Raw genomic sequence first — 9,354 nt, forward strand, 5'->3', positions numbered from 1 at the left:
TTTGCTGCCTCAAGACATTGCATCCTATCCTGCTTGCCTATAAGATGACAGTCAACTCAAGGAAATAACTGCTATTCAGTGATGAAGAGAAACAGAAAAGCTTGGAAGGTGGGGAAAATGCTTCCTTCCTTGAGGATTTTATAAGCTATTTAGCATATATTTGTGGAGCATCTATTATATGTGAGGCTCAGAACAGGGGATTTAGGAATGAATAAGAATCACCCTGTCCTCAAGAAGATTAGCATAGCAGAATGTAAGCTACTGAGAACATCCTTCTTAGTGTCCTTCTGGACTCCAGAGGCAGATTGTGAGCCTTTTCTTGGCTGCCCACAAATGTAGTATTTTTGAATCTCTAAATCACTAAAACTGTAAAATTAGAAGGGGTTCTCTCGAGCAGATGTGGGTAAACAAGTTTGACCCTTTCATCATGGTAGCTGTGGCAACAAGGAGCTACACCTAACAACATATTTGCTGGTATGGCCAGCTCAGATGCCAGTGCCTCATGAGAATATATTTTCCCACAAATTGGTGGTGTCAGGTTGAGCAGTAACCCTGTGATCCTGATATTATATACGTGGGGTATCAACTCTAGAACAGCACCTCACTCTTGAACATATTTCACATCTTATAGAAGGTCCTGGACTTATTTGCATAAATCTACATGCCATTTTCTTGAAGCTCATATATGTCTAAATGAACTGTGGGATATATTCTCTAACGATTTCAGGTTAAATATTACCGGTTTCTCCTGTCTTGAATTTAAACTGATTTTTTTCACCTATCCAGTGTCATTGACTCAGGTGACTGAGTCAATGACTAATGACTGCATGATTATTCATGCAGTAAACAAAATTTCCAAGACGTTCTAAATTCAAACATTATTTCCTAGTATCCTTCCAAACCATGACAGTGTCCCAGAAGTCCCAATTTTTCAACATTAAAGTTACATCACCTGGATTGCATCTGGAACCAAGAAGGAATACAAAATCCTCATTTATCAGATCTTATAGCCTGATTTGGAGTTTGAAAAATACAGTCACCACACTATTAATATTCAGGAAATGGGAAAATACCCAAAGCTAGGAAGTGAGGATAATGATAAGAATCTCCACAAACCTTTGTTAGACCATACTTTGTTCCTGGACCATGGTTTAATGCTCTAACTTCTAGATGGGAAGACTGCTTGGAACTACTTAAAATTAGAAGTTGGTAATTGGTTATTAGTGGAATGATTTAGCATTTTAAATTTTCCAAAAAGATAATTAATTCATTTCTTTTGGAGTGAGGTAGAAGGAAATGGGTAGAAGGTTCAAAGCTAGTCTTATCCAAGTGTTTTTCTTGTTTCTGTCAACTTGATTAGCTGCATGTGTGACTTTTTAGTTAATTGGACCGTGGGCCAACTGAAAGATAGAAAATCTCCTCAAGGTAGAAATTTGATACACTTCAAGTCATTAGGAAATTAATGTTTATTCTAAATTGTGGTCCTTTAAGATTTATGATCTTATTTTGTTTTGCAGGGAATATTAACAAGAGGAAATAGTCATACTGTATCTGCATATTGTACATAGGCTCTATCTGGAAACATTCTGCTACTCAATGAAAAGTCTAGATAAAGTAGTTTTTTTAAAATCACTGTTCATCTGTGTTTTTCTTTTTTTAAATATATATGTGTGTGTGCACATAATTGAGCTACTGTTTTTTTTTTTTTTAAGACTGAGTCTTATCCACAGTCATAACATAAGTTCTCTTAGGCCTGTGGAAGATTCTGAGTGTCAATATATATAAGAGAGTAAAATAGTGCTATACCTCAGATTAGCACAATTATTGAAAAGAACTATCAACCTTTAAGATCCAAATCTATTGCTGCCCTGACTATATTCCTGAACTTTAAGTGGGTGAAATGTGTTTCAGAGGATAACTTATTGAGTTCTCACCATAGGTTTGCCTTCTGCTCATGCAATTCTATCGGAATCTCCCTTTCCTAAGGCTTTGGACTCGACATTCCTGCTTCAGCAACAGAGGACAAAAGCCATGTTGTAATGGATAAGCCACACAAGTAGGAAATAGAGATGTGGACTACATGCTTCCAAAGAAGAATTGAGCTTGCTGAAGATTTCTGTCAGATATTGGAAATGTATAAGGTGTTAAGAGGTGAGTACTTTTGTGGTTATTGTTGTTGAGGTGAGTGTGTGTTTGTGTGTTTGTGTGTGTTGGAAAAACTATAGTGAGAATATTATCATGATCTGTATAGTATAAAAATCTGAGGCTACTTTTTTTTTTCTTTTTTTTTTTGCGGTATGTGGTCCTCTCACTGTTGGGGCCTCTCCCATTGTGGAGCACAGGCTCCGGACGCACAGGCTCAGCGGCCATGGCTCATGGGCCCAGCCACTCCATGGCATGTGAGATGTTCCCGGACCGGGGCACAAACCCATGTCCCCTGCATCGGCAGGCGGACTCTCAACCACTGCGCCACCAGGGAAGCCCTGAGCCTACCTTTTTAAGAAAGTTAAGCTTTCTTTCAGAAATGTTGAGTTATCAAAGCAGTAGTGAAAATCTGAAGAACACAGCTAATAAGATTATCTTTTCAGGTTGAAAAAAAAACGTAAGCTTTTGTAATGGGAAATCACCATATGAGGGAGTGAGAGTAAAGAAACTATCATTTATTGATCTTTACTAATCAAGTACAAAGAGGTTTACATGTGTTACCCCATTTAATCCTCATAACAATCCTATGATGTACATACTGTTACCATCTCTATTTTACACATAAAAAGCAGTCTTGAACAGATTATTTGACTTTCCTAAGGTCGTATATCTATTAAGCTCAGGGTTGTGTTTAGACCAGGTCTCTCTGACTTCTAACACTGTATTTAGAGAGGAATAAATGTCTAAGAGGAAACTATCCCTATATCATTTCATTGTTTTCTCATGAAGAATTGTACCTCTACTTAAATTTAGTTTTCCAAGGAAAGTTTTTCACATAGAATATTCAGAAAATGCTTCAGCAGCCCCAATATATGCAACTGAAGAAAAACCAGCACTACTGAAAGAAGCAACCATGCTCATTAATGGAACAGATCTGATTGTGATTATTTTCCTATTTTCTTCTGCATTATTTCCATATATTATGTAAATAAAAAACATATTTTCCAGAGCAGGTATATCCTTTGTATCTGGAGAAATCAAGCCTTCCATTTTGAGATCTGTTTAATTTATTTAGCTAAAGCAACAATGCAGTTTGTTCTGAACTTTTTTATTTATTTACTTTTTATACAACTGGTTCTTATTAGTTACCTATTTTACACATATTAGCGTATATATATCAAACCCAATATCCCAATTCATTCCACCACCACCACCACCTCCACTTTCCCTCCTTGGTGTCCATATGCTTGTTCTCTACATCTGTGTCTCTATTTCTGCCTTGAAACCAGTTCATCTGTAACATTTTTCTAGATTCCACATATATGCATTAATACACAATATTTTTCTCTTTCTGACTTACTTCACTCTATATGACAGTCTCTATGTCCATCCACATCTCAACAAATAACCCAATTTAATTCCTTTTTATGTCTGAGTAATATTCCATTGCATATATGTACCACATCTTCTTTATCCATTCATCTGTCGATGGGTATTTACGTTGCTTCCATCACCTGGCTATCGTAAATAGTGCTGCAATGAACACAGGGAGCATGTGTCTTTTTGAATTATGGTTCTCTCTGGGTATATGTCCAGTAGGGGGGTTGCTGGGTCATATGGTAATTCTATTCTTAGTTTTTTTTAAGGAACTTCCATACTGTTCTCCATAGTGGCTGTATCAGTTTACATTCTCACCATTGAAAGAGGGTTTCCCTTTCTCCAGACCTTCTCCAGCGTTTGCAGTTTGTACATTTTCTGATGATGCCAATTGTAAATACTGTGAGGTGAAACCTCACTGTAGTTTTGATTTGCATTTTGAAAATAACTAGTGATGTTGAACAGCTTTTCATGTGCCTCTTGGCCATCTGTATGTCTTCTTTGGAGAAATGTTTACTTAGGTCTACTGCCCATTTTTATTTGCATTGTTTGTTTGTTTGTTTAATATTGAGCTGCATGAACTGTTTATGTATTTTGGAGATTAATACTTTGTCTGTTGATTCTTTTGCAAATATATTCTCCCATTCTGAAGGTTGTCTTTTCATCTTGCTTATAGTTTCCTTTGCTGTGCAAAAGATTTTCAGTTTCATTAGGTCCCCTTTGTATATTTTTGTTTTTATATCCATTACTTTAGGAGGTGGGTAAAAAAGATCATCCTGCCCAGAGATAAACCCATGCACATATGGTCACCTCATTTTTGATAAATGAGTCAAGATTATACAATGGACAAAAGACAGTCTCTTCAATAAGTGGTGCTGGGAAAACAGGACAGATACATGTAAAAGAATGAAATTAGGACACTCCCTAATACCATACACAAAAATAAACTCAAAATGCATTAAAGTCCTAAATGTAAGGCCAGACACAATAAAACTCTTAGAGGAAAACATAGGCAGAACACTCTATGACATACACCACTGCAAGATCCTTTTTGACCACCTGCTAGAGAAATGGAAATTTTAAAAAAGTAAACAAATGGGACTTAATGAAACTTAAAAGATTTACACAGCAAAGGAAACCATAAACAGGACGAAAAGACAACCCTCAGAATGGGAGAAAATGTTTGTAAATGAAGCAACTGACAAGGGATTAATCTCCAAAATTTACAAGCAGTTCATGCAGCTCAATATCAAAAGAACAAACAACCCAATCCAAAAATGGGCAAAAGACAAAAATAGACATTTCTCCAAAGAAGATATACAGAATGCCAACAAACAGATGAAAGGATGCTCAACACTACTAATAATTAGAGAAATGCAAATCAAAACTACAATGAGGTATCACCTCACACCACTCAGAATGGACAGCATCAAAAAATATACAAACAATAAGTGCTGGAGAGGATGTGGAGAAAAAGGAACCCTCTTGCACTGTTGGCGGGAATGTAAATTGATACAGTCACTATGGAGAACAGTATGGAGGTTCCTCAAAAAACTAAAAATAGAACTCCAATACGACCCAGTAATCCCACTGCTGGGCATATAACCTGAGAAAACGATAATTCAAAAAGAGTCATGTAAGATAATGTTCATTGCAGCACTATTTACAATAGCCAGGAAATGGAAGCAACCTAAGTGTCCATCGACAGACAAATGGATAAAGAAGATGTGGCACATATATACAATGGAATATTACTCAGCCATAAAAAGAAACGAACTTGAGTTATTTGTAGTGAGGTGGATGGACCCAGAGATTATCATACAGAGTGAAGTAAGTCAGAAAGAGAAAAACAAATACCATATGCTAACACATATATATGCAATCTAAAAAAAAAAAAGTTCCAAAGGACCTAGGGGCAGGACAGGAATAAAGATGCACACATAGAGAATGGACTTGAGGACATGGGGAGGGGGAAGGGTAAGATGGGATGAAGTGAGAGAGTGGCATGGACTTAAATATACTACCATATATAAAATAAGTAGATAGTGGGAAGCAGCTACATAGCACAGGGAGATCAGCTCAGTGCTTTGTGACCACGTAGATGAATGGGATAGGGAGGGTGGGAGTGAGATGCAAGAGGGAGGAGATATGAGGATATATGTATATGTATAGCTGATTCACTTTGTTATAAAGCAGAAACTAACACACCATTGTAAAGCAGTTATACTCCAATAAAGATGTTTTAAAAAAAATAAGATCTTGCTGTGATTTATGTCAAAGAGTGTTCTTCCTATGTTTTCCTCTAAGAGTTTGATAGTGTCTGGCCTTACATTTAGGTCTTTAATCCATTTTGAGTTTATTTTTGTGTATGGTGTTTGGAAGTGTTCTAATTTCATTCTTTTACATGTAGCTGTCCAGTTTTCCCAGCACCACTTACTGAAGAGACTGTCTTTTCTCCATTGTATATACTGGCCTCCTTTGTCAAAGATTAGTTGACCATAGGTGCATGGGTTTATCTCTGGGTTTTCTATCCTGTTCTGTTGATCTATATTTCTGTTTTTGTGCCAGTATGATACTGTCCTGTTTACTGTAGCTTTGTAGAAGTGTGAAGTGTGTGAAGTCAGAGAGTCTGATTCCTCCAGCTCCAATTTTACTCTCAAGATTGCTTTGGATATTTGGGTCTTCTGAGTCTCCATACAAATTTTAAGATGTTTTTGTTCTAGTTCTGTAAGAAATGCCATTGGTAATTTTACAGTGATTGCATTGAATATGTAGATTGCTTTGGGTAGTATAGTCATTTTCACAACATTGATTCTTCCAATCCAGGAACATGGTATATCTCTCCATCTGTTTGTATCATCTTTAATTTTTTTCATCAGTGCTTTTAATTTTCTGAGTACAGGCATTTTACTTCCTTAGGTAGGTTTATTTGCAGGTATTTTATTCTTTTTGTTGCAATGGTAAAAGGGATTGTTTCTTTAATTTCTCTTTCTGATATATCACTGTTAGTGTATACAAATGCAAGTGATTTCTGTGCTTTAATTTTGTATCCTGAAACTTTACCAAATTCTTTGATTAGCGCTAGTAGTTTTCTGTGGGTATCTTTAGGATTATCTATGTATGGTATCATGCCATCTGCAAACAGTGACATATTTACTTCTTCTTTTCTTTTCTTTTTTTTCTGAATGCACATTTTTTAATGTACATGTATATTCATTGTGGCGTTACTTTTTAAATTATTATTCAAAAAGAAAGTTCCAAAAATTATAATCATCCTCATCAGTTCACTCAGTCCCATGTAATTAATTATTTTTTCATCTTGATCTTTTGTTAACACTTTTATGAATTCATCAGTTTTCCATTAGAGTTCTGAAAATGCTTATTCATTCAGTTCAGCAGTATAGTCAGTTAACAGAAACCTGTGCTTGTCACAGTCTTTTCCATGAATTCCTTGAAGATGAAAACTTTTTACTGGAATATTTTTTGAAAAGCATCAGAGTACACCCAGATCTGTCTGTAAATGACAAAAGACTTAAAAATGACCACAGTTAAAGATTTGATGAAAGTTCATAATAATGCAATTGACAAGGAAATTTAGTTATTTCTGAGATATACATTTTAAAATAATAACTAGAGTTATGACTTATAACCTTATACAACAACATATAAGATTTTTAGGAATTTCATGTAATATCTAAAACACTTATATTAACATATTTCCATACAACTAACCCAAAGACAGTTTAGTATTAGTTTTTTTTTAATTTTTGAATTTTACTTTATATTTGTATACAGGAGGTTCTTTTTAGTCATTAATTTTACACACATCAGTGTACACATGTCAATCCCAATCGCACAGTTCATCACACCACCATCGCCACACCTCCATGGCTTTCCCCCCTTGGTGTCCATATGTTTGTTCTCTACATCTGTGTCTCAACTTCTGCCCTGCAAACCGGTTCATCTGTACTATTTTTCTAGGTTCCACATACATGCAATAATTTACGATATTTGTTTTTCTCTTTCTGACTTACTTCACTCTGTATGACAGTCTCTAGGTCCATCCATGTCTCAACAAATGACCCAGTTTCGTTCCTTTTTATGGCTGTGTAATATTCCATTGTATATATGTACCAAAAGTTCTTTATCCTTTCATCTTTCCATGTGCATTTAGGTTGCTTCCATGACCTGATTATTGTAAATAGTGCAGTAATGAATATTGGTGTGCATGCGTCTTTTGAATTATGTTTTTTTCTGGGTATTTGCCCAGTAGTGGGATTGCTGGATCATATGACAATTTTATTTTCAGTTTTTTAAGGAACCTCCATATTGTTCTCCATAGTGGCTGTATCAATTTACATTCCCACCAACAGTACAAGAGAGTTCCCTTTTCTCCACACCCTCTTCAGCATTTGTTGTTTGCAGATTTTCTGATGATGCCCATTCTAACTGGTGTGAGGTGATACCTCATTGGATTTTTGATTTGCATTACTCTGATAATCAGTGATGATGAGCAGCTTCTCATGTGCTTCTTGGCCATCTGTATGTCTTCTTTGGAGAAATGCCTATTTAGGTCTTCTGCCCATTTTTGGAATAGGTTGTCTGTTTCTTTAATATTGAGCTGCATGAGCTGTTTATATATTTTGCAGATTAATCCTTTTACCATTGATTCGTTTGAAAATATTTTTTCCTCCCATTCTAAGGGTTGTCTTTTCATCTTGTTTATGGTTTCCTTTGCTGTGCAAAAGCTTTGAAGTTTCATTAGGTCCCATTTGTTTATTTTTGGTTTTATTTCCATTACTCTAGGAGGTGGATTAAAAAAGATCTGACTGTGATTTATGTCAAAAGTGTTCTTCCTATGTTTTCCTCTAAGAGTTTTATAGTGTCCGGTCTTACATTTAGGTCTCTAATTCATTTTGAGTTTATTTTTCTGTATGGTGTTAGGGAGTGTTCTAATTTCATTCTTTTACATGTAGCTGTCCAGTTTTCCCAGCATCACTTATTGAAAAGACTGTCTTTTCTCCATTGTATATCCTTGCCTCCTTTGTTTTTCACCATTGAGAAAGATGTTTGCTGTGGGTTTGTCAAATATGGCCTTTATTATGTTGAGGTAGTTTCCCCCTCTGCCCACTTTCTGGAGAGATTTTATCATAAATTGGTGTTGAATTTTGTCAAAATCTTTTTATGCATATATTGAGGTGATCTTTTTTTATTTTCAATTTTTAATATGGGGTGTCACATTGTTTGATTTACATATATTGATGAATCCTTGCATCCCTGGGATAAATCCCACTTGATCATAATATATGATCCTTTTAATGTGTTGTTGGATTCTGTTTGCTAATATTTTGTTGAGGATTTTTGTGTCTATATTTTTCAGTGATACTGGTCTCTAATTTTCTCTTTTTGTAGTATCTTTGTCTGGTTTTGGTATCAGGGTGATGGTTGCCTCCTAGAATGAGTTTGGGAGTGTTCCTTCCTCTGCAGTTTTTCGGAAGATTTTGAGAAGGATGGGTGTTAGCTCTTTTCTAAATGTTTGATAGAATTCACCTGTGAAGCCCCCATCCTGGATTTTTGCTTGTTGGAAGAGTTTTAATCACAGTTTCAACTTCATTACTTGTGACTGTTCTGTTCATATTTTCTATTTCTTCCTGGTACAGTCTCAGAAGTTTATACCTTTCTATGAATTTGTCCATTTTTTCCAGGTTGTCCATTTTATTAGGATAGAGTTGCTTGTATTATTCTTTTAGGATGCTTTGTATTTCTGTGATGTCCAATGTAACTTCTCCTTTTTCATTTCTAATTGTTTTGACTTGGGTCCTCTCCCCCTTT

This window comes from Hyperoodon ampullatus (genome assembly GCF_949752795.1).
Source record: "Hyperoodon ampullatus genome assembly, chromosome: X".
Taxonomy (NCBI): Eukaryota; Metazoa; Chordata; class Mammalia; order Artiodactyla; family Ziphiidae; genus Hyperoodon; species Hyperoodon ampullatus.